Here is a 27,797-nt window from a genome sequence, read left to right as displayed (position 1 = left end):
TGTGAATTCATTCAGCATGATCAAGTCAAGGAACTTAGTCCCTAATGACTGGAAAGGGAAAATATACGTAGAGAAAATCGGGATTCATGGAAAGTTACAAATGTACATACCTCCAAATGACATCCTTCTCTTAACATTATTTTTTATTGTTTTGGTTTCTTCTCTCTTTTCCTGAATTGGGTTAGGTTTTTACTGAAGAATACCTACATAGAAAAAAAGGTAACATGCTATGCAATTAATCAAACTGATAAGAAGAGGCAGTCAAAATTAAAAATATATACAAGAAGTATAATCCCAAAAAGTCAAATAAAATATGCACAAAAATGATGGGTAAATGATGATATATGTATATATGTATACATATTCACATTTATCACATTTCATTCAATTTAAGATATCTTCAAACGCTAAAATGTACCAGCAATTTAATAATATTTCCTGAGGAAAAATAAAAGAAGAAATCCTAGGTTAAATGAATATAGAAATGATAATTTACTTTCCAGTTATAGAAATGTTAAAATGGGGAAAAAATTGTTCAACTCCTTTTTAAGCCTTCTGTGGTGATGTTTTTCTGTTCTGTGGTATCCATGATTGGCTTCTCTGCTATCCAACTTAAATTTTCCTGGAAATGGTTTAAGTATTTAAATAAATAGGAAATTATTAATATTTCTCCTAGTTTTCTGTTTCATTTAAATTTATCCAGTCACTTTAATATCATTTCAGAATCTACTACAATATTAAGATGTTAAACATTTTTTATCCTTTAAATTTTCTACAAAGACAAATGTAATATTAGAAATCCCAAACCAAACAACCCTTATTTTGCAAATATTTTTGAACATTAATAAATCAAACAACTAAGTGGATTTGTAAACCTGGACAATTTCTACACAAATTTAAGGGCCCACTGAATTAAGTCAAAATCAACAAATCACAGTATAAAGCCATAGAATGGGTCAATGTTTCCTGGTGAATAAATCGATGAAGATACTTAATTAATAGATATTCAATTATTGAGTATTGACTAGTAGAAAATACAGAATGTGCTATGAATTCCTAAAAGGATTTGTTTCCTTCAAAACATCCTCTAAAATATTTCACTTGTTCTGATAAGCATTTCTTTAATTAATGCAGAAATATATGGCTGGAACCAGGAATTGTCATCATCCCTTTAAAAAGTACCCATCAGGATCTGGCCGGGATGATAGAACCCACACCAGTTACTTTATCACATAAAATATAAGAAGTTGGAGGATGGAAAATGTCAAAAGGAGACACTTCCGTAACACAGAGATAAAGAACTAAAAGATGTAAGATGCTTCCTACAGTTGCAGACAGATTAAAGAGGTTGGGGCATTGAAAATCTAGAAGCTGGTTGAGGAGTCCTCCAGAGCTGACGCTCAGACTTCAAGACAACAAATGAACCCTTTGGTACTGGTACTTCCAAGAGTAACTGCCTAGTTCTGGAAGTCAGTGCACCAAAAAATGTTGAAAACTAGAACCAAATATTTCTGCCAGGGTGAAATGTCTAACAGAAATCCAGCTGGCAAATGAGACACGTGGCTTATAGAGAAAGAGACCCAGCATCACAAACCAGGTTAAGAAGAAATTTTGACTGAGAAAAAATATTTTAATAATTAGTGCACAGGTGTGTGCACACACCCCCCTCTGAAAATATACCCAAGACTTTTAAAAATATGTGCATCTTATGAACAAACATGTCCATTATAGGAATTGCTTATCTGTAACTATTGCAATCTGTAACTATGCCCAACATATTTTATCCTACTTTTTAAAGCTTTCTCCTAGACATTTCTTAAACATTTCCTTAATCTAGGACTCCTTCATTTTTTTACATGCTCCAATGTATAGTTTATAATTGTCTAATGATATTTATAAATTTTAAAAAATCTAGTGATACCGCTATATTACTGAAAATCTTTAAACTTTTCTCTTTGCTTTTGCGATACAGTTTAATGTTTGAAGTCTTCATAGTATCATCTCCAACCACTTAAATAAGTTGGCAGTTGAGTCTGGTGTCTGGAATCAGATTGTGTGAATCAAACCCAGCACCCCTTGCAAATCCATTGTGTGTGTTTGAACAAGCTACAGAATTTCATTTAGCCTCTGTTTTCTCATCTGAACTTGGGGATAATAAGAGTATCTTCTACAGAAAGATGCTGTCAGGGCTAAATAAGCTAATAGTTGTAAAGTAGTTAACCCAGCACCTGGCAAATAGGATATCTTATCAGTTACTAGCTTTTTTCTTCTTATCATATTGGACTAGTCAGTATTCCTCAGAAATCACACATATTTGCACAAGCTCTTTTCCTCTTGAAAAGAAATTTAAAAAAAAAAAAAAAGAATTTAGTTTTTTATTTGACAGAGAGCTAGAGATCACAAGTAGGCACCCCACTGAGCAGAGACCCCCCCCCCCATGCAGGGCTTGATCCTAGGACCCTGAGATCATGACCTGGGCCAAAGGCAGAGGCTTAACCCACTGAGCCACTCAGGTGCCCCAAAAAGAAATTCTACCCACCATTTTACCTAGTTAAATTCAATTCAACTTTCTTTCTTTTCTTTTCTTTTTTTTTTTTTTTTTTTGAGATGTTATTTATTTGAGAGAGAGTGAGAAAGAGAGAGAGCATATGCTGGAGGGAGAGGCAGAGGGAAAGGGAAAATCAGACTCCCCACTAAGCAGGAAGCCCTATGTAGGTCTTGATCCCAGGGTCCTGGGATCATAACCTGAGCTGAAGGCAGACTCTTAACTGACTGAGCCACCCAGATGTCCTCCAGTTCAACTTTCAATATCAGGTCAAGCATTTCCTGATCCAGATAGTCGTCCCTAGCCCCTGCCTGAAGCAGCTTCTCTTCCTTTTTTGCTTCCAAAGCAACTTTTGAACATGAGATCAAAGTTCGTACTGAGCCAGGCAAAGAAATGCCTTTTATTGATTTGTTAATCTTTCCTAATGGATTCTAAGGTCCTCACAGGCTGGGCCATGACTTATTCAGTGTTGATCCCATAGGGGCAAAGTCTGGGTCTGGCACATGTTCAGGCTTTAATATGCATTTGTTTACACACAAAATGTTCAGAATAGTATTATTTATAGGTTCAGAGTTTTGGAATTTGACTAACCAATATGACCTCAGAACTCCACTTTGTCACACAGTAATAAAATCAAACAAGCTGGTTAGCCTTGGTAAAGTTCAGGTTTTGATTGTTTGTTATTTATCTGGAAAAAAGATAAAATACATCACAGTGTTTAATATTTAACATAATGGCTTGGCACATAGTAAACATTCAACAAAATTCAAAATATGGATCTATGTTCCCTTTTACACATGGCTATGAATGTCTTGCAAGCTTAAAGTGTTTAGGATACTATTTATATGTTTTGTTAAAAAAATCCCAATTTTCTTAAAAATCAAGAAACTTAAAACACTCATTAATCTCACAGTCTTTGACAAATATAAGACAGTACGCTTACACTTAAGAATGGAAGAAGGATTACCTTTTTATCTTTGGTTAATGGAAATTATGAAACCCTACTTGTTTCAACATTGAGGAATATAGTTCCTCTTACACGTGTTCAATTTTCACATTTATGTATAAGGTTAACCTCTTTTAATCGTCCCCCTCAACAAATGTTTTTGTTGGAGGTTCTTTTTCCTTTTCTTTCCAATGTCACGGCAACACTCCTGTGATACTGACTTGGAGCACAGAGCCTTGGCCAGAGCATGTGGCGAAAACCCACACTGGAGTGTCCACATGAAACTGGAAGAGAATTGAATGAACTGCAGCTCATGCCTTCCCTGGGGGGCAGATTAGATGACCCAATACAACTTGTTCATTTGTAGTTTCTATGATTCATAAACAGAAACAAAACATTGTCTCAACCGAAAAGGGAGAAATGGTGTTTTTTCTGAGAAATGTTTTCATGTGTCCCTGCCCTGCGTGCTCACTCTTTGGTGACACTGTCCACAATTTCAGCCCCTCGGATGGATAGATTTCCATACTTACTGACAAAATATTTGAAGACATCGTCAGGTCTCTCATCTTCCCCTTTCAGTTCATTTAGCCCCATTACACATATTAATAGCTATGTCGTGTTCTGTAAAATGGAAGACCTATTCCTGAGTACCATTCTGGCTAATATTACTAATTGAAGAAGTTCACTCTTTTATTTGAAGTTTTCCAATGGCTTCATACTAAAGGTGAAAAATCACAAGGTCCTTGCCATTTGAACTTAATATACTTCATGTGTTTTCCTTTGTTAGTTCAGTATGGTATCAACAAACAAACAAGTGTTCAAATTCAAGGAGAACAGGGTGCATTTGAATATTCTCCTTCTCATACCTTGGACAAACAATCTAATCTCCTAGAGTTCCATTTCCTCATCTGCACAATGGGTTTAATAATAATTTTTGTTATAAGATTTAAATGATCTAATGAGTAGAAAGTATGTTTTATAATGTGTGTGCCCAACCATGGCACCCTCCTTTTTTTTTTTTTAAACCCTCCTTCTTTTTGTACAATCCTGAGACTCTGTACTAGTTCCTATAAATTATCATTCTTATCTCAACAGCCATTGAATGAATCAAAAGAATGTACTTGGAGTTTGTATTATTGCTTCAGACATGCCAAACATTTGAGCCTATCTACTCTCAGATTATCATCATGGACCCTCCATAAAAGGTAAGATTTTCTTTCTTCCCTCCTTCTCCATTTTTTTGGGGGGGTCTCCTTCTTCTTTTTTTTCTTTCCTTCCTACTTCTACTCGATAAAATAGAAAATATGAAGAACATTTTTTAAATTAATTTAGAAGTTCTCATTATTATTTTAATGTACTTTGTCAACAGGACTAATTCTTTTTTTAAAATTTTTTCAATTTATTTATTTTCAGAAAAACAGTATTGATTATTTTTTCACCACACCCAATGCTCCATGCAATCTGTGCCCTCTATAATACCGACCACCTGGTACCCCAACCTCCCACCCCCCCGCCACTTCAAACCCCTCAGATTGTTTTTCAGAGTCCATAGTCTCTCGTGATTCACCTCCCCTTCCAATTTACCCCAACTCCCTTCTCCTCTCTAACACCCCTTGTCCTCCATGATATTTGTTATGCTCCACAAATAAGTGACACCATATGATAATTGACTCTCTCTGCTTGACTTATTTCACTCAGCATAGTCTCTTCCAGTCCGGTCCATGTTGATACAAAAGTTGGGTATTCATCCTTTCTGATGGAGGCATAATACTCCATAGTGTATATGGACCACATCTTCCTTATCCATTCATCCGTTGAAGGGCATCTTGGTTCTTTCCATAGTTTGGCGACCGTGGCCATTGCTGCTATAAACATTGGGGTACAGATGGCCCTTCATTTCACAACATCTGTATCCTTGGGGTAAATACCCAGGAGTGCAATTGCAGGGTCATAGAGAAGCTCTATTTTTAATTTCTTGAGGAATCTCCACACTGTTTTCCAAAGAGCTGCACCAACTTGCATTCCCACCAACAGCGTAAGAGGGTTCCCTTTTCTCCACATCCTCTCCAATACATGTTGTTTCCTGTTTTGTTAATTTTGGCCATTCTAGGTGGTGTAAGGTGATATCTCAATGTGGTTTTAATTTGAATCTCCAACGGGACTAATTCTAATGAAATAAGTTCATGCAAATCCATTATTTGAGCATTAGCCTTATTACCATTACTTTTTAATGGTAATAGCAATAGAATATTGAAGCTCATTGTATTGCAAAGTTCCAGTAATTCTAGAGAGAAATAATTTTTGCATTATAACTCGGTCCAGATTGTATGTAATTTGTCTGCTAACTTTTCATCACCACAATATTTATGATTTAGGATGTTATGAGGAAACATAGACTTGTGTCCATACATTTGCTTCATGCTCCCCACCTAAAATCATAATTCTTCAGGCGCCAAATTCATTACCCTAGCAGTCTACACCCTTGGACACGTGTACTCACTCAATACAGAATAAACAAAGAGACATGAAGTGATACATAAAACCAAACTTCTTATAATATAAAAACAAAAAACAACTTTTCTTAAAAGTACGAAAATCTGGGCAAGTTTGAGAGACATGACAATTATTATAAAATTAACTCAGGATGAATGACAGTTTTTATAATTTTGAAGTATTCTTGCTGTGTTATTTCACTTTATCCTCAGAATGATCCATGGGTTTTTTGGAAGGTTTTTTGGTGGTGCTGATAGTATTGGTATTTTTCACTATTCCACAAAGGAGGAAACTGAGGAGTAGAGGGTGTAGTGATCTTAAGGTGCTAACCCCCCAAATGACAGACTCAGTCAAACCAAGTTTTCTGAAATCACATCACACTCTCTGATATTACCTTCACCATTCTATTTATGGTACTCCCCTCTTAATTGTGGTTTCAGTGACCCTTACTCAACTCTGGTTTGGAAAAAGATGGTCCTCCATCTGACGTCTCATAAGAAGGTGAGTAGTAGCCTAATGCTAAGTCATAGTGCCTACAGCATCCCCCTCACTTCATCTCATCACCTGGGCATTTTATCATCTGACATCATCACAAGAAGGATGAGTATGGGGCAACAGGATGTTTTGAGAGAGAGAGTCCACACTCACATAACTTTTATTACAGTATATTGTGATAATTGTTCTATTTTGTTATCAATTATCATTGTTAATCTCTTACTGTGCCTAAAGAAAATAAATTAAACATCATCATAGGTATGTATGATAGGAAAAAAAACATAATCTGTGTAGGGTTTGGTTCCATCCATGATTTCAGGTACCCACTGTGGGCTTTGGCATGGATCCCCCATAAACAGGGAGCAACTGTTATCACTGTTAATTTGAGATTTGCTTACAGGGTTTCAACATCTTTAAATACTTTGTTCTTGCAAGCTTTCTCACCAAAGCTTCTTTTCCTGCCTTTCATGGAGGTTCTGGCAATAGTCCTAAGTATAGACAAGGTGAAGTCTCTTCTCTGCTAACTGACTTATGGAAACTTGGTTATGTCATATACCATTACTGATACTCAGTTCGTTATTTCCTCATCTGTTAGAGAGGGAATAATGGTATCTCTTCCAAACTGATCTCAGAGGCTGTATTTTTGAAAGTAGGCCAAGTGAAAAAAAGTTAAAGTAACTGAAAGATACATTGCAACTTGCAAAAAACGTGATACTCTTCTCTCTGTTAAGAATACCTAAAGCTTACCCTTCCTTCCCCCAGCCCTTCAGATCTTGTAGAACACAATTATAGTTCCACAGAGATCTTTAAAGATTTTACATTTTCTCCCAGTTTGTTCTTTATGTAACACTATTTATACATCCTACATGTTATTTACCAAAAGTTCTAATAATACAGCTAGTAACTTGGAAGCCATACAAGAGTCTTCATACACATACAATCACTTAGCAGGGGGCCAGGGACATGTTAATTTTCCCATGAACATCAGTGAAAAACACAATAAAAACATAAAGAGGATGATGATGGCAATGATGATTTTGATTATAATTATAATAATCTTTTTTCTATTCCCTGAAGATTGTAGTTGCTTATTCTACTTTTTTTTGGTCTGCCTTATTTTATGATTTTAGTTGATTAATTACATTTCTATCTCTCCTCACTCCACCACAATTATACATTTAATTATATGATAGTAGAAGCTGGATTTATTCCAGCTTTTGTGGAATAAATTGTTATTTATTGTTGTGCTGTTAGTACTAAGTGTCCAGAAAATAAGTTGGCACTAAGTAACAATATATTAATTGAAGAAAAAAAGAAAAGTTTTTTTCTTCAAGAAACAATTACTCAGTCTGTGAATTGGATTGCTTTTGGTCTTATTCAACGAAATGATAAAAGGAAAAAAATAAGAATGGATTATCCATACTTAAAGAACTTCTGCTCTATAAAAGATGCTGTCAATAGAGCAAGAAGAAAAGCCACAGACTAGAAGAAAACATTTACAGTAGCTACATCTGATAAAGGACTGTTACCTAAAAATTTACAAAGAACACTTAAAACACAACAATAAGAAATCAAGCAACCTGATTTAAAAATGTGCCAAAGACCTCAATGGAAACCTCATTAGAAAAGATACCCAGATGGTAAATATGCATATGAAAAGATACTCCACTTCATATGTCTTCAGGGAAATGCAAGTTCAAACAACAATGAAACACTGCTACATACCTATTGGAATGCCTGAAATCCAGAATACTAATAACACTAAATGTAGAACATCATTGCTAGTAGGAATTCAAAATGGTACAGGCACATTGGAAATAGTTTGACAGTTTCTAATGAAACTCAATAAGCTCTTACCATACAATCCAGCAATCATATTCCTTGCTCTTTATCCCCACCTGAACTGAAAACAGGTTCACACAAAAAACCTGCACACAGATGTTTATAGCAGCTGTATTTATAATTACCAGGATTTGGAACCAACCAAGAAGTCCTTAGTTCTTAGTCAGTAAGTGAATAGATAAATGAACTGTGGTATGCCAGATTATGCAGTTTTGTTCACTGCTAAAAAGAAATAAGCTATCAAGTCATAAAATCACCTGGAAGAAACTTAAGTGCCTACTTTTTAAGTAAAATAAGTCAATCTGAAAAGACTACATATTGTATGATACTGGAAAAGGTAAAATTACAGAAACATTAAGAAAGATGAGTGGCTGTCAAAAACAAACACCCACATCCCCTCCAGCAACCTTCAGTTTGTTTCCTATAGTTAAGAATCTCTTGAGGAGATGAAGATGGAGTCAAGATGGCAGAGGAGTAGCAGGCGGAGATGACATCAGGTAGGAGGAGATCACTAGAGAGTTTATCAAACCATTCCAAATACATACAAATCCAACAGGAGATTGAAGAGAAGAGTAGCAATTCTAGAAACAGAAAGTCAACCACTTTCATCCACTTTCTGAAAGTATTTTATTCTCTTGTTCATATATTCTTATCTGGATAAAATGACAAGGCAAAAACATCACCACCACCAAACAAACAACAACAACAACAACAAAAACAAGAGGCAGTACTGAGGGCTAGGGACCTAATCAATATGGACGATGGTAATATGTCAGATCTAGAGTTCAGAATGATGATTCTCAAGGTGCTAGCTGGGCTCAAAAAAGGCATGGAAGATAGTAGAGAAACTCTGCCTGGAGAAATAAAATAATTAAAATCTAACCAAGCTGAAATTTAAAAAGCTATTAATAAGGTGCAATAAAGAATGGAGGCTCTTACTACTAAGATAAATGAGGAAGATGAGAGAATTAGTGATATAGAAGACCAAATGACAGGGAATAAAGAAGCTGAGCAAAAGAGAGACAAACAACTACTGGACCATGAGGTGAGAATTCAAGAGATAAGCGATACCATAAGATGAAACAACATTAGAATAATTGGGATTCCAGAAGAAGAAGAAAGAGAGAGGGGAGCAGGAGGTATATTGGAGTGAATTATTGTAGAGAGTTTCCCTAATATGGCAAAGGGAACAAGCATCAAAATCCAGGAAGCACAGAGAACACCCTTCAAAATCAATAATGATAGGTACACACCCTGTCATCTGATAGCAAAACTTACTAATCTTAGTGATAAAAGGAAAATCCTGAAAGCAGCCCAGGACAAAAAGTCTGTAACATACAATGGTAAAAATATTAGATTGGCAACAGACTTATCCACAGAGACCTTGCAGGCCAGAAAGAACTGGCATGATATATTCAGAGCACTAAACGAGAAAAACATGCAGCCAAGAATACTATATCCAGCTAGGCTATCATTGAAAATAGAAGGAGAGATAAAAAGTTTCCAGGACAAACAAAAACTAAAAGAATTTGTAAACACCAAACCAGCTCTACAGGAAATATTGAAAGGGGTCCTCTAAGCAAAAAGAGAGCCTAAAAGTAATAGACCAGAAAGGACCAGAGACAATATACAGTAACAGTCACCTTACAGGCAATACAATGGCACTAAATTAATATCTCTCAATAGTTACCCTGAATATAAATAGGCTAAATGCCCCAATCAAAAGACACAGGGATCAGAATGGATAAAAAACCAAAACCCATCAATATGCTGTCTACAAGAAACTCATTTTAGACCCAAAGACACCTCCAGATTTAAAGTGAGGAGATGGAAAAATAACTTACCATTCTAATGGACATCAAAAGAAAGCTGGGGTGGCAATCCTTATATCAGATCAATTAGATTTTAAGCCAAAGTCTATAAAAAGAGATGAGGAAGGACACTATATTATACTCAAAGGGTCTGTCCAACAAAGAGGTCTAACAATTTTAAATATCTATGCCCCTAACATGGGTGCAGCCAACTATATAAACCAACTAGTAATAAAATCAAAGAAAACATTGACAATAATACAATAATAGTAGGGGACTTTATCACCCCCCTCACTGAAATGGACAAATCATCCAAGCAAAAGATCAACAAGGAAATAATGGCCTTAAATGTCACACTGGACAAGATGGACATCACAGATATATTCATAACATTCCATCCCAAAGCAAGAGAATACACATTCTTCTCTAGTGCACATGGAATATTCTCCAGAATAGATCACATGCTGGGTCACAAATCAGGTCTCAACTGGTATCAAAAGACTGGGATCATTCCCTGCATATTTTCAGACCACAATGCTCTGAAGCTAGAACTCAATCACAAGAGGAAATTTGGAAAGAACCCATATACACAGAGGCTAAAAAGCATCCTTCTAAAGAATGAATGGGTCAACTAGGAAATTAAAGAAGAATTGAAAAAATTCATGGAAACAAATAATGAAAAAACAATGGTTCAAAATCTGTGGGACACAGTAAAGGAAGTCCTGAGAGGAAAAATATACAATGATATAAGCCTTTCTCAAGAAACAAGAAAGGTCTCAAATACACAACCTAACCCCACACCTAAAGGAGCTAGAGAAAGAACAGCAAAGAAAGCCTAAACCCAGCAGGAGAAGAGAAATCATAAAGATCAGAGCAGAAATCAATGAAATAGAAACCAAAACAAAAAACAAAAAACAAAAAAACAAAACAAAAAACCAATAGAACAAATCAACTAAACTAAGAGCTGGTTCCTTGAAAGAATTAATAAGATTGATAAACCCCTGCCAGACTTAAAAAGAAAAGAGAAAGGACCCAAATAAATAAAATTATGAATGAAAGAGGAGAGGTCACAACCAACACTGAAAAAATACAAACAATTATAAGAACATACTATGAGCAACTATACACCAGCAAATTTGACAATCTGGAAGAAATGGATGAATTCATAGAGACATATAAACTACCACAACAGAGCCAGGAAGAAATAGAAAACCTGAACAGACCCATAATCAGTATCAAGATTGAAACAGTCATCAAAAATCTTCCAACAAACAGGATCCCAGGGTGAGACAGCTTCCCAGGGGAATTCTACCAAACATTTAAAGAAGAATTAATACCTATTCTCCTGAAACTGTTCCAAAAAATAGAAATGGAAGGAAAACTTCCTAACTCATTTTATGAGGCCAGCATTATCTTGATCCCCAAACCAGACAAAGACCCCATAAAAAAGGAGAATTACAGACCCATGTCCTTGATGAACACAGATGCAAAAATTCTCACCAAAATAACAGCCAATAGCATCCAACAGTACATTAAAAGGATTATTCACCATGACCAAGTGGGATTTATTATAGGGCTGCAAGGTTCGTTCAACATCCGCAAATCAATCAATGTGATACAATACATTAATAAATGAAAGAACAAGAACCATATGATACTCTCAATAGATGCTGAAAAAGCATTTGACAAAGTACAGCATCCCTTCCTGATCAAAACTCTTCAAAGTGTAAGGATAGAGGGCACATACCTCAATATTATCAAAGCCATCTATGAAAAACCCACTGCAAATATCATTCTCAATGTAGAAAAACTGAGAACTTTTCTGCTAAGGTCAGGAATATGGCAGGGATGTCCATTATCACCACTGCTATTCAACATAGTACTAGAAGTCCTAGCCTCATCAATCAGATAACAAAAAGAAATAAAAGGCTTCTGAATAGGCAAAGAAGAAGTCAAATTCTTACTCTTTGCAGATGATATGACACTTTATGTGGAAAACCCAAAAGACTCCACTCCAAAAGTGCTAGAACTTGTATAGGAATTCAGTAAAGTGTCAGGATATAAAATCAATGCACAGAAATCAGTTGCATTTCTATACACCAACAATAAGAGATAAGAAAGAGAAATTAAGGAGTCAATCCCATTTACAATTTCACCCAAAATCCCAAGATACATAGGAATAAACTTAACCAAAGAGGCAATGAATCTATACTCAGAAAACTATAAAGCACTAATGAAAGAAATTGAGTAAGACAGAAAGAAATGGAAAAATGTTCCATGCTCATGGATTGGAAGAACAAATATTGTGAAAATGTCTATGCTACCTAAAACAATCTACACATTCAGTGTGATTTCTATCAAAATCTCACCCATTTTTTCCCAAAGAAATGGAACCGATAATCATAAATTTATATGGAACCAGAAATACCTCAAATAGCCAGAGGAATGTTGAAAAAGAAAGCCAAAGTTGGTGGCATCACAATTCCAGACTTCAAGCTCTATTACAAAGCTGTCATCTTCAAGACAGTATGGTACTGGCACAAAAACAGACACACAGATCAATGGAACAGAATAGAAAGTCCAGAAATAGACCCTCAACTCTATGGTCAACTAATCTTCAACAAAGCAGGAAAGAATGTCCAATGGAAAAGAGACTATGTCTCTTCAACAAATGGTGTTGGTAATATTGGACAGCCACATGCAGAAGAATAAAACTGGACCATTTCCTTATACCACACACAAAAATAGACTCAAAATGGATGAAGGACCTCATGTGAGAAAGGAATCCATCAAAATCCTTGAGGAGAACACAGGCAGCAATGTCTTCAACCTCAGCCACAGCAACTTCTTCCTAGAAACGTCGCCAAAGGTAAGGGAAGGAAGGGCAAAAGTAAACTATTAGGACTTCATCCAGATCAAAGCCTTTTGCACAGCAAAGGAAACAGTTAACAAAACTAAAAGACAACTGAGAGAATGGGAGAAGATATTTGCAAACAACATATCAGATAAAGAGCTAGTATCCAAAATTTATGAAGAACTTATCAAACTCAACACCCAAAGAACAAATAATCCAATCAAGAAATGGACAGAAGACATGAATAGACATTTCTGCAAAGAAGACATCCAGATGGCCAAGAGACACATGAAAAAGTGTTCCACATCACTTGGCCTCATGGAAATAAATATAAATCAAAACCACAATGAGATACCAGCTCACACCAGTCAGAATGGCTAAAATTAACAAGTCAGGAAATGATAGATGCTAGTGAGGATGTGGAGAAAGGTGAACCCTCCTACACTGTTGGTGGAAATGCAAGCTGGTGCAACCACTCTGGAAAACAGCAGGAGGTTCCTCAAAAAGTTGAAAATAGAGCTACCCTACGACCCAGCAATCGACCTACTGGGTTTCCCTAAAGATACAAATGTAGTGATCCAAAGGGGCACGTGCACCCAAATGTTTATAGCAGCGATGTCCACATTAGCCAAACTATGGAAAGAACCTAGATGTCCATCAACAGATGAATGGATAAAGAAGATGTGGTATACACACACACACACACACACACACACACACACACACAGTGGAATACTATGCAGCCATCAAAAGAAATGAAATCTTGTCATTTGTGATGACATGGATGGAACTAGAGGGTATTATGCTAGGCAAAATAAGTCGATCAGAGGAAGACAATTACCATATGATCTCACTGATATGAGGAAATTGAGAGGCAACATGGGGGGTTTGAGGAGTAGGGAAGGAAAAAATGAAACAAGATGGGATCAGGAGGGAGACAAACCATAAGAGACTTTTAATCTCACAAATCAAACTGAGGGTTGCTGGGTGGAGGGGGTTAGGGAAAGGGTGGTTGGGTTAGGACATTGGGGAGGGTATGTGCTACGTTGAGTGCTGTGAAGTGTGTAAACCTGGAGAATCACAGACTTGTACCCCTGGGGCTAATAATACATTATATGTTAATAAAAAATTTTAAAATGTTTTTAAAAAAAGAATCTCTTGGGGTACCTAGGTGGCTCAGATGGTTGAGACTCTGCTTTTGGCCCAGGTCGTGATTCTGCAGTCCTGGGATGGAGTACCACATTGGGCTCCTTGCTCAGCAGGGAGCCTGCTTCTCCCTCTGCCTGCTCTCCCCCTGCTTGTGGTCTCTCTCTCTAACAAATAAATAAAATCTTTTAAAAAATAAATTAAAATAATGGAATCTCTTATGTTTGTCTTCCTCTCTGTTTTTATGGGGGGATGGGGTAACCAGGTGATGGGCATTAAGGAGGGCACTTGATGTAATGAGCACTGGGTGTTATATGCAACTGATCAGTCACTAAATTCTATCCCTGAAACTAATAATACAGTATATGTTAACTAAATTGAATTGAAATAAAAAATTAAAAAACAAACAGATTAATGGCTGTCAAGAGCTTTACGGGAGGGAGCGATAAGTAGAGCACAGAGGGAGCTCTTCTGCATCATACTACAATGGTCGATACATGTCATTATAGATCAGGGGTAACGCATAGAATGTATATGACCTAGGATGACCTTTTATGTAATTTACATGTTTTGAATAATAATGATGTTCAGTGTAAATTCACAGACTGTAATAAATGTACTTCTCTGGCACAGGACATTGGTGGAAGAGGTCATATTCATGTGACAACAAGAGGTATTTGGAACTCCATATCCTTTCTGCTCAATTTTGTTGTAAACCCAAAACTATGGTAAAAATAAGTTTATGTAGTTTTAAAATGAAAGAGAACATGTCACTACATATATCACAGATTAACAAAATAAGAAGATATTGAGAAAATTTCATCATAATACACTTGATCATTTAAATGAAAACTGAACTTGAAGCAAACATAGGGAGAAATAGAAAATATGCACAAAGTTTCTGAATTCTTAATTGAAAACATTTCCACAAATAAACCTAAAGGATCAAATGTCTTCATTGGTGAATTCTCCTAAACATTTAAAGAAAAGAAAACAATCTTAAACAAACTCTTCCAGAGAACAGAAAAAGAAACAATTGCAAATTTATTTTATGGGTCCAGTATGACCTTAACACAAAACTTGACAAAAACCATGCAAAAAAGATAAAGCAAGTATAGGCCAAAATCTCTCATGAACATGCACACAAGAAAATCTAAAGAACATATTAGAAAATTGAATCCAGAAATATAGAAAAATAATACTTTGTTATAATCACACTCAGTTTATTTCAGGAATGAAATGCTGGTTTAATATTTGAAAATAAATCATAATATAACAGAATAAAAGATAAAAACCATATGAAAACCTCAAAAGATTCATAAAAAGCCTTTAATAAAATTCATCACCAATGATTAATCCATGATGAAATAGATATAGAATTTTCCTTAATTATCTGTTAAAATATAGCTACCACAAAAACCTCTAAATCTTTTTTGATTATCAAATATTAAAGATACACACTGAAGTCTGGTAAGAGATATGGATATCCAGTGATATAGCATCTACTAGTATTTTTATAACATTTCATATACAACAGAGCAAGAAGAATAAATGAAAGGTATAAGAATTAAAAAGAAATATAACTGTCATTATTCATGCACAATGTAATTGTGTATGTTAAACATGCAAAATAATTCTATAGATAAAAAAAATCTAATAACTGAAAAGAGCATTGTTGGTTGTGAAGTGATATGTAAAACTCAATTATTTAAATTATTAGTAACAAACAAGTCAAATTAAACATTAGAAAACATTTCATTTATCATAGCACCAAAAACATTGAGTGTCTTAGAATAAACTTAACAAAAGTTATTCATACTTCTACACTAAAAATTGTAAGGTATTATGGAGAAATTTTTTTAAAGACCTAATAAGTGGAAATATATACCAGATTTATATGTTTGAAGATTTGATATTTTAAAGATGTCAATTCTTCCTAAACTGATGTATAGAATCAATAAAACTCTTATTATAAATCATATATGGCAATTTGTTGTGGAAAATAGCAAGCTAAATTCTAAAATACATATAGAAGTAACTATATTTCTAAACAACTAAAAGTATCCAAGAAAATCTAAAAGATGAACCATGTTGAAAGGCATGAACTAACAGATTTAAAAATAAGATAATAAAGCAGTAATTAAAAATTATGATTTGTGCACAAAGATGGAAATATAGACCAATGGAACCTAATAGAATATCCAGTTTGAGACCCAAGCATAAATTGTCATTGATTTATAGCAAAATATTGTGGTAGACCCATGGGGGAAAATGTGATATTTTAGATAAATGCCTTGAGATTAATTGTATATTCTATAAAAATTAATTTGACACCTTCCTCCTACCATGCACCCAAATTTATCCCATATGTACCTGAGTCCTAAAATTGAAAGGTAAAGTTACAAACTTCTAAAGAAAATATGAAGGAAAACCTTCATAATCTTAAGTTTGGCAAAGATTTCTTTTTTTTTTTTTAAGATTCTATTTATTTATTTGACAGACAGAGATCACAAGCAGGCAGAGAGGCAGGCAAGGATTTCTTAAACAAGAACACACTAATGCACACGTGCACAATCACTAACCATAAAGTGAAAGACTGATGCATTCGATTTGATGAAAATTGGTAATTTTTTCTTTTTTTTTTTTTTAAAGATTTTATTTATTTATTTGACAGAGAGAGATTACAAGTAGACAGAGAGGCAGGAAGAGAGAGAGAGAGGCAAGCAGGCTCCCTGCTGAGCAGAGAGCCCGATGCGGGACTCGATCCCAGGACGCTGAGATCATGACCTGAGCCGAAGGCAGCAGCTTAACCCACTGAGCCACCCAGGTGCCCCGAAAATTGGTAATTTTTTAAATCAAAACATACCATTAAGAGAGCTATCACGCAAACTGCAGTGTGGAGATGTAATCATAGATCTGGCACAGAAACTGTATCCAAAAAATTGGATATTAAATAATTGGATATTAAAAATATCACAAATTAATAAGACAAGTACAACAATACAATTTAAACATGTCAAAGGACTTATTTCACAGGTGGCCAGAAAGCACGTTGTTCTTGTTATTATTTATCATCAGGGAAATGCAAATTAAACCATACTAACCCCTATCTGCCCACCTGAATGACTAACATTTTAAATATGTGACAATGTCAAGTGCAGGTGAAGAAATAAAGCAATAGGATCTCTCACACAATGTGGATGGTAGTTCAAATCAGTAAAACCGCTTTAAAAACTGTACAGTAATAGCAACTAAAGTTGAGTGAATGCATACACAGTGGCTTGGCTATTTTCATTCTTGCTAAATATGTAACAGAATACATGCACACTGCACCAAAAGACACATACACAAATGTTCAGGGAACTTTATTCATAATTTCCAAAAACTAGGAAGAGCCCAAATGTCCATTATCATCAATGAATTCCTACAAATTCATACAATGGGATATCAATTAACAGTGAAATAAATGAATGAGGGCTATGGAACAATCAAGTGAATAAATCTATGATCAGAACAATGAGCAAAAAAACCCAAATAAAATAAAAAATAGATGCACAGGAATTCACACCACACTATTCCATTCATATAAAGAGATGAAAAGTGGTTTAAGATGGTAGATATTATAGTGATTCATTTTAGGAGTTGACTGTGAGGCAAGGGATGTGGTTGTCTCTATATTCTTAGAGATGATTACATGCCTTTAATCAGTTTTGACAAATTTTCAACATATATACTTAGTAGTTATTTCCATATTACATATGGTAAACTTTAATAAAAAGGTAACAGAAATGTTTGAAGTATTTCCCAAATTTGTTTTATATATACTGCAGTGACCATTGGAAGACACACCTACTGCCTTTTCAATTCTTTGTTGAACATTGACTTTATCCCAGTGTATTGTGGCAATTATGGTTGGAAGAGAAAAATGGTTGACATCTGGCTTTTGCCCTTGTCCTAACTTACTAATTAATAGAGACAGGAGGACATGTGAACACAAATAATAAAAGGCAGAAAATGATGTGAGCCACACTTTGGGCTAAGCAGTGGGGCACCAGTATCTTCAAAGAAGCGATGGCAACTGAGTTGGACATTGTGGAGGGCTAGTAGATCTAGGCTCAGGATTTGGCATTACGAACAGGGATGTTTGATGGCCCTTGAGAAGGAGTAATGACCAAAAGAGCTACATTGAAGGACAATTGATTTGACATTGTGTGGAAGACTAACACTGCTCTAACAATCCAATGTATATAGCCAGGCACAAGTACTTACTTGTGATCTCTATATACAGATCTCTTTCCATATGTCAAGAATCCAAAGAAAAGGAGGTAACTAGCCAAGGTGATGATGCCCAGATCTTGATTTTTTAGGTACTTGAAGCAGGCCTGCTCTTGCCTCAATCTTCTGGAGTTCTTAGCAGTGGCAGTAAACAAGAAATCCTGCAGAGTACCAGATCATATCCATGCAACAGAAACAGATTCATGCATATGGCTGGGATTGATGTTTTCCTAGAAATAGGCTACATTATAGGTGATTTTCTCTGCTAAAGCCATGATTTGGGGTGGGTGAGTAGAGTACTTATGGGGATGGGACTAGGAACAAGGATGGGAATGGGAACGGGACATTGTTATCTTAAACAGGGCTTTCTTATGACTTCACCTGTTTTTATGACTGTGGCACATCTCCTGAAAAATGATTTCAGGGACTTGCACTTCAGGTCATCTGCCTCACAGTGACTGTTTTAAAGATTCTTGGAGGATGCTTTCTGCTCTTTCCACAGTATGAGCCCTGGGCAATGAGCCAAAGTTGTTTTAAATCTCAGTTGAAAGCTCTGGCTCTTTGCACATGAAAATGTGCCAAAAGGAAGTCTAATAACTTATCAAGTTGAGGCACCTCAGGGAGGTCCAGAAGCAGGAGTTTTTGAAAAGGGGTTTAGGGAGCAAGATTATTAACTCTTGACCCAACTGTAGCCCTTTTTTGAGCTACTATTTGTATTTGGTTAATTGAGTACATTTTTTTTTTTTTCCCAAAGACAATCAGCCTGAGAGTCCTCAGACCTAGGTTTTCTCAGTGAAACTTTTAAATGGGGGCACCTGCATGGCTCAGTGGGTTAAGTGTCTGCTTTTGACTCAGATCATGATCTCAAGGTCCTGGGATCAAGCCTGCTTCGTACTTTCTGCTTAGTGGGGAGTCTGCTTCTCCCTCTCCCTCTGTGCATCTCTCTCTCTCTCTTTTTCTCCCACTCTCTCTCAAAAATAAATAAATAAAACCTTAAAAACCGAAACTCTTAAATGAATTGTGCTATTGACCAACTCCAATGATCAGTCAATGCCTCACTTTTCTTCTCTAGAAAATGTGTCTGACATACCTCATTAATACACCTTTAAAGTGAAAATTCTGTTAGAGAGCACAAGATAAATTATCTCAGCAAATTATTTGGCCAGCATATCTTGGGCACAGCACTAACAGCTACAAGGAATTCAGAAAATACTTAGGAAATATTAATTTTAGTTTCCGGTCATGACCTACAAAGCAAAGGACGCCAGGTTCCTTCTAGAATGATGAAGTGGTTACTGTGGTGTACCACTCACATTTCTATCCCTGCCTTCTGTCCTTTTTAGATGGAAGTCTTCATTCCCCAGTAGTATGGAAAGCTGACAGTTCATAGATTGGTATTCCTATATGTTTCTTGCCCAAGGTCCTTACCCTTGGACAGAGGGAGGTAAAGGCCCTGACCCTTGCTCACAGCTCCAGAGCTCCCCAAGGGGTTGGCTGTGTCCTGAGAGATAGATTTGCACTTCTTTGCACAATCTTGCTTCCCCAACAAAATGCCTTGGGCAGCACATATACCAAAGTTGGAACTATATGGAGAAGATCAGTGTGGCCCCTACATAAGGCTGGCATGTGAACTCATGAAGCATCCCTCATTTTCCAAACAATAAAATCTTAATTATGAAAGAAAAAAAATGCCTTCATGCAAATCTCTAGTGTCTGCTTCTGGGGAACCTGGCTGATGATAATTAACCAAAAAAAAAAAAAAAAAAAAAAAAAGTGCTATGGGAATTTATAGAAGGAAGAAGGCAAATCCCATTTTGGGGGAAATGGTATATGTGATGTCATTTGAGAGAAGTTTGGGGCTTCCACTGGTGTTAGAAGAGGTAGGGAAAGAAGTGTTTATTACTATATTGAAAGGAAAGAGAATAATCCAAGGCTTGGGGATCAGAGGTATACAAACCTGAAAAGTAAAGTTCAGAGAGCCTGGTACATGCTCCTTTCTCAGGGCACTAGGAGCTTAGGATGAGAAGGCAGATGAGTATATATAATGGAGAGTCCTAAAACCCCAGCTTACAGTAACAACGTAAATCAGAGGGAAGGGGAAAGCATGGAAGTCTTCTTTAGAAGAGGAGTTTCTGCAATACAGGTTATGCTTTCAGAGACTGATCCAGAAGCAAGCATAATGAAGGAGTCTAAAATGGAAGATACTTTATGGTGCTTAATAATCTTAGATTATATTTAAAAAATTAGAAGAGTTCCAAATGAAATGAAATACTGAAGCAGTTTGAAAATATATAATTACTACCTGGAATGTGCCTTTTTTGATTTTTAACTTAATCATTATCCAGGCAAGTTGGCTTGAGGATGACTGCAAGGGTGGAGGGAGAAGAATATGAGAGAAAGAAAGAATGTGAGAGAGGGAAAGAGAGAGAATACTACAAACAGGTAGGCTACATCGTGTATTACCCCATGACTAGTGGTTCAAGAGATCATAGCTCTCCAACTCTGCCACCTTGGATTAGTGAGCAAATTAAACACTCTGGAATTCTAACTAACTAGAGCATAGGCTGAGCCAAGTGTGGCGGGCTCATATCCTATCTTAGGGTTGAAATTCATTTAGGCAAATCATTTTACTTTTCCAATTCTTATATTATTTATTTGTAGAAGTAAATGGATTCTGATGAAATTTTAAGAGAACACTGTGTGAATCACTTCACCATGTGTGGTGCATAATAAACAGTCTATGCATAAAACTTCTGCTATCATTAGCTCTGTTGCTAATGGTCTAGATCTTTGGAATAGTCTTTGATACCTTTGAGCCCCTAATTCCTTACTTGAAAAACTAGTTGGTAGCTTTTTACAACTATTACTTTCCATATTTTTTTTTTTAAAGACTTATTTATTTATTTGACAGACAGAGATCACAAGCAGGCAGAGAGGCAGACAGAGAGAGAGGAGGAAGCAGGCTCTCCGAGGAGCAGAGAGCCCGATGCGGGGCTCGATCCCAGGACCCTGGGACCATGACCCGAGCTGAAAGCAGAGGCCTTAACCCACTGAGCCAACCAGGCGCCCCTACTTTCCATATTTTTAAAGCTAGGTTTCAAGTATGATTTTCTTTAAAATCAAATTAAACATGCCATTTAGTTAGCCCCAACTCAACAAGATAAGTATACTTGGTGAACTCATTCCCCAGAAACATGTAAGGAACTTGCATGGGAGGAACAAGATACCCCTGACTTTAGTCCCTGCCAGAGTGAGGGTCTCTTTTGGAATTGTCTGATCAACAGCACATGGTTTTCTGAGTCTCTGTGGGTGCTAGATCTACCAAGTGTTTTGAATTTTTTCTTCTTTTTTCCTACTGGAAAGATATTATCTACTCCAACTATTCACAGAACATTTGTATTCCTTGCTGTTGGGTTTGAGCCAGAGCCAAGGGCTCTTAACGCTTCTTCTGCATGACATCAAGGTGTTTCCTGTGAAATACTGCCATGGCCAGGCACTGGATCAAACCTAATTCATGAACAGATTCTTGTTCCTCTGCTATGCTTTCAATCTCCTCATCTAGGTGTTCGGAAAAGCTTCCTGGGCATCCGATATGTCAACACATCTGCACAGCTTGGATTTTAGCAAAGACCCAACAGAAAGCAGACAACAACAGAACTTGCTGTGGCAGAACATGGACATAATCCCTTTCTCACTTCCCCACCCTAATCCCTCACAACTCATGCAGTACAAACTTGTGCAGTATGCAGTGTACAAGTGAAAAGGGAATCTGAAGGCAGCCTACTTTCCCAACTCTCTCCCTCCCTCCCTTATGAGTGGGGGATAGGACCAGAGGACAATGTGATGAACTAGTATCTCTAATCTACCATAGGCGAGGTTTTCTACTAGGTATGATGCCAGTGCTTAGACTTCTATTGTAAATCTTTTGTACTCCTTTATTTTCTTTACATATATTACATAGTTCCTAGTTAATGGGGAAAGAGTGCTTGGGATGTGTGCCCCTTGTAAGCCTCTGAAGATATATTAGCAAGATGTATATATTACGTTGCTGTCCAAGATTTTCATCTTGTCTCCTGTTTTTCACCCAGTTACTATTATAAAAATATCTATTACACATTTGATTCAGAAGGCTTAGATGCTTGTTCTGGTTCTATCTGTAAGAGTTTATATGACTTTGGTAAGTCAGTTGCCCATCCTGAGTCTCGGTTCATTCATCTGAAAAATGGGAGTAATGGCAGGCTGTGCTGAACTTTGGATGAAATTGCGTAAGTGTTCTGTGGATTTCAAAAAACGTAACAAGCATATGAAGTGGAATCATGATTTCACAATTTTACATCAGGCTGCCCTGACCAGAACTTCCCAACCTCTGGACCTCCATCAACAGATATCTGTCCAACTCTGCTATACATAGAAGAAAACATAAGACTCATCTTTCATTACTCTTTGACTGCCATCTTTTATATGGCTTCCTGGCAAGTATACAATGGTTTATCTGGTGAGGTAATTATGTTTTCATCAATGGCTAGGGCCCAAAACAAATATCTTTACTGCCTTTTTGAGAAAAATTCTTGTAAAAGTCTAGTGTTGGTGCTGTAAGGCGTTGTCTTTCTATTTAGAAGGGAAAAGAAAGAACTTCCACTGGGCTTCTGATTCCCACTATCTTCCAGATACTACACTGAGAGCTACTTACCCCCTTAGTAGAGTAAACTTTACCCCATATTGAAGAGATCAGCAGTGGAGAGAAGCAAGAAAGATGTGTATATCTCTATAATTTATCTATCCTGGTATAGTTTATCTTCTATCTTTGTGGACCAATTTTTGTAACCGAAATTCCTTATTTTTGTTAGGACAGCATTGGAAGAGAAGATAACTGTAGTCAAGACAAGCCAAACAGTGCTATAAATATAAGTACCTTAACTTGAATCTCTGTCATGTCATTTTTAATCTGGATCTATCGCTGCCTTGTAAGTCCTTGTCATCTTCCACATGGCAGAGGCTAATTCCTCAGGACGAGAGATACTTTCCAGAACATTTAAATACCTCAGCATTTCCCTATTTTCCTGCCTGTGGCCTACTGCATAGCATAGCATCTTAGAGCCAGTTTCACATTTGAGAATTCTACCTTCATCCAGAACCGAGATGGCACAAATGACTTCCCCATTCAGGAAAGTAAGTCACCTGTGTAGTTGAAGTGATAGGGCCTCCATAGTATGGAAATTTTGAACGTAAGCAATAACATCCCATTAATCCCACTTTTCCCAAGCAATGCCCTCATAGAACAAGTCAGGGGTTTTTCTCAGACACCGAGACAGCTGAGAGTCAGTGAGAGGAAAACCCAGCACAGCTGATTTAGTAACTATGTTAGTAGTCTCTTGAATATCTGTCATGACTTTAAGTATTCAAACACTTCTACTTCATGGTCAGTGTGAACCCTACCACATGGCCAATTGCTCATGTATCCCCATTTTACATGAGAATGAACAATGTGAAGTTCATAGGGCTTCAGTGTCACTTAATTGCCACAGTGTTCATACAGCCTTCTGTCACTGGATTCCAGACAATCTCTTAAACCACATCTTGATTCCTAGATCGATTTATCCCTATAGATAACTAGCAAACACCTTAGACACCTTGTTACCTTGGACTTCCTAGACATGACATCTACCTAACTAACATATTGAGAGAGCCTCTATATCTGACTGTACTTGTAATTATCATTTGTAGAAAGGAGTGAAAGTGCTTTCATTTACTCAGGAAAGAAAAAAAAAAAAAGGATGCCTCATTATGTAGTAGAGAAGCCAGATATTCTGAAAGACGTAAGACATGACGCAGTGACGAGCTGACTGTTACGCACAAACCTTTTGCTCTACTTCAGATATTTTTGACTGCTTCATTTTTCCAAAATATCACCTGCCTCCCAGATCATATTGATACCACTCATTCCAGCACCCTAACTGAGCTTCCTGAATCACCTGCTTGGAGTCTGATTTGAAGCCTCAGGCTGAACTCTATTCATGCCAAATGCCCTTCTTCTTCAGAACTGGATGAAAAGGGAACATGGGATCTGCCTTACTGAGTGGTCATAGGGAAACAGATGATGTGAACTGGGGGTCTGATCAGACTTCCAGAGATAAACCCTGACCAGCAGAAGCAGGAGATGGGAGGGATCAGTCTGATACCTTCATCCTCCTCCCCTTTCTATGAACTACTCTGAGATGTGGTTCTTTATGGAGCTCTCCAGAGAAAGGAATATGTGCTAGAAAACCATCCTCACAGCACCCAATGATTTCTCTTTGAGACTGACTGAGAAAGTGACGAGCAGAGTAACTCAATGAATTCTCAGCTTTTCTTGCTTCACATCTATTTTTTTAAATGCCTGTTGGTTGAACTTGCACCTGGCCCCCAAGTGCGTGTCTGTGCTTTTATCCTTGCCCTGAGCTTTGCTTTTAGAGAACCTAGGCCAAGAGCATGTCTTAGTTACTCTTATTCCATGGTAGCCAGTACAGGTAGTGGGCACATTATACTCCTCAATAAATTCAGAAATACGAAGTGAAACTGAATGTTTGAAGGAAAATAAATCAACAATCAACAGAATGTTGGCATTTGGAATTTGTTTCTTAATGTGACATGAAAGGTTAGCATTAGTAGTAAGAGAGGAAGTATCTAGAAGCAAATCCCCTTTTCTGCATTTTGAAATCACAGTCCTACTACCAGATCCTTTTCAGGTGACTAAAGCTGAGGATCATTCTGGAGAGACTTGAGTTGCTAGGACTTTATTTCCCCAGGCCCTTTTTGGGAAAAACAGACTCAACCAAACAACCAATTCCATGAAATTCCTTTGAAAACAATCCCTTTTCCCTAAGTTGGTGCTGAAATTCTCCCACTCACTTCTTTTGGCTTACTGTGATCAAAATCAAATTCCAGAGCCGCCTTTAAAAAAGGTCTTGTTTATCCATAGATAGGAATTTAGAAAGATACAAATAAATACATAGATAGGTATGTAAGCACACACATGCACACAACATAATATTAAATCTTACAATTTCTCTTATATGTTAGTCAATTTTCCCACCTAATTAAGAGCAGAGTGATAGAGCTTGAGGCTATGTTATAGTCAACCCACCAGAAAGGGTGTGTATGAGAAAGAATCTGACAGATGTGCATGGGTGGAGACTTGTTATCTTATGCTAAATTTTCTTCTCTAATAGCTGTATGGGTGGCTTGCCAAAACAAGTAACAGTAGGTATGTGATACTCTTTTCTTAAGTGAGATCTTTATCATAGTAATGACACAAGCAAGCTCTTTGTAATCAGAATGGAATATGCCAGAATGTTATAAACCTATCATTGTAGTGATTCTACATTTTTGTCACTACATTTATGATGAGCTCTGTGGAAACCTGTCATGGATGTCATCAGTCCTTTGATCTTCTCATACAATTTGATAATCCCTTCTTGAGGTATGTAGCCATCTTGGTTAACCAGAGACAGTCTAGAACACAAATACATTGCAAACCTATTACTTGGTACTCATTGGCTGGGTCATCTTCCTTATTTTCAGTTAATTTACTAAACAATTTGTAAGGTCTCTATCTGCTTTAGAATTCTTGAACTTCATATGTAATTTATTTAATTTCCATACTGAGACTTGCTGTCTCACTTCGTAGGACTTTTGAATCACAAAAAAATTTCATCTCAAGTTTACTTATAGTTATAACCATTCACTAAAATGATATGTTGGCATGAGTCCTGCTACTCAAAAGATGGTCCATAGACTGGCCACATCAGCAGCAACTGGGAGCTTGTTAGAAATGCAACATCTCTGCACTTAACCCAGATCCACTAAATAAGAGTCTATATTTCACCAGGATCTCCAAATAATTTTGACACACAGAGAAATGTAGACTAGAGGGCTGACAGTGGGGAGATCTTCCAGGTCTGATGTCAAGGTTTATTGCAAGCCATCTCCTTCTCAACAGTAAGTTTAGCTCACAGGTGCCAAGTTGATTCTTAGATTACATGAGCTGCTTGGCAGTGAGGAGGTTGGAACTTCCCTGCTATAATTAATTGCCAACCAACAAAATGTTTCAACCACTGCCAATGATCAAAAGATCTCTTCTACCATATCTTGTTTCATAATTTCACATTTTTGTGTCTACTGGAGAGATTGACTGCTATGGGTCAGCCATTTCTCAGTCTTCCCATATATACAATGTCTGTTTGGTTGTGACTGTAGAAGGTTTCCTTATATTGGTTGAAATATAACTCAAGAATACAGGGTTTTTTTGTTGTTGTTGTTGTTTGGGATTATTTGATAAGTGACCCTGGTCAAATTAAGCACTATATTTTATTTCTTCTACCATCTATCAGCCAAGTTTGGATTTCTGAAAAATTAACCTTGTTAAATTAACCTTAAATTAACTTGTTAAAAGCAAACAGATTCCAGAAGTCAGATTTTGAATTAAGCCTTATGTATAGACTTATTTAAATGTCTATTGTGTTTATAATTCAAAGGTTTGAATATATTTCCTTCAGATTTTGAGAATTTGTCTACTGAAACACTGATTTCTTAGGTGTTATTTTAAAATTGAAGCACAAATACTTAACCTCATCAGGAACTGTCAGCCTCTGCCCTTTTCCCAACATGTGCTCCACACTCCACATGATGAGTAACCATTGTCATTGTTTTTTTGATGGGACCAATGAAAATTCAATTTTAATGAAACTCCTCCCACTCTGAATCTGGGTGAGATCTGTGACTGCAGCGACCAATAGGATATTGTAAACATGGCACTAGGCCAACTTCCAGGCCAACTCCATAAATATTGGCAGCTTCCACTTCCTTGGAACATTCTTTCTTGGAGCCCTGAGACCATTGTACTAGAAATGTGGACAGGCTATATATAGAGATGCGGTACCAAGCCCCAGCTGTGCTAGCCACGCTGGCTCAGACTCCAGACATGTGTGTGAAGAAGCCTCCATATGACTCCAGCCCCATCTACAACCTCACTGTAAATGTATGAAAAATACCAAATGAGGAATACACAGCTCAGTGTCTAAACCTCCAGCATCATGAAAGATAATGCTAAGTTGCTGTATTAAGCCACAGAGCTCTGTGGTTGGTTGTTAAATGTTAATAGATAACCAGAATAGTTGTTCTGGGGGCGCCTGGATGGCTCAGTGGGTTAAAGCCTCTGCCTTCGGCTCAGGTCATGATCCCAGAGTCCTGGGATCAAGCCCCATATCGGGCTCTCTGCTCAGCAGGGAGCCTGCTTTCTCCTCTCTCTCTCTCTGCCTGCCTCTCTGCCTACTTGTGATCTCTGTCTGTCAAATAAGTAAATAAAATCTTTAAAAAAAAAAACTTTAAAAAAAAAAAGAATATTTGTTCTGT

General features: G+C 36.8%; 1 long non-coding RNA gene and 1 other non-coding gene across 3 annotated transcripts in view; both read left to right on the top strand.

The window, feature by feature from the left end:
• LOC101673533 overlaps nt 1-27,797 on the top strand; it is a 220,991-nt gene that overhangs the window by 150,147 nt on the left and 43,047 nt on the right. For both annotated transcript variants that reach the window (XR_006606156.1, XR_198802.3), the window contains exons 2-3: nt 4,587-4,696; nt 6,425-6,485. This is a non-coding gene — a long non-coding RNA (uncharacterized LOC101673533). The remainder of the gene's footprint in view (nt 1-4,586; nt 4,697-6,424; nt 6,486-27,797) is intronic.
• On the top strand, nt 19,958-20,061 carry LOC123391516. Its single transcript, XR_006606226.1, has one exon. It is a non-coding gene; the product is annotated as a U6 spliceosomal RNA (small nuclear RNA).

Source organism: Mustela putorius, unplaced genomic scaffold (genome assembly GCF_011764305.1).
Source record: "Mustela putorius furo isolate JIRA1106 unplaced genomic scaffold, ASM1176430v1.1 tig00000228_pilon_pilon_pilon, whole genome shotgun sequence".
Taxonomy (NCBI): domain Eukaryota; kingdom Metazoa; phylum Chordata; class Mammalia; order Carnivora; family Mustelidae; genus Mustela; species Mustela putorius.
This window is presented reverse-complemented; position numbering and strand designations above follow the sequence as displayed.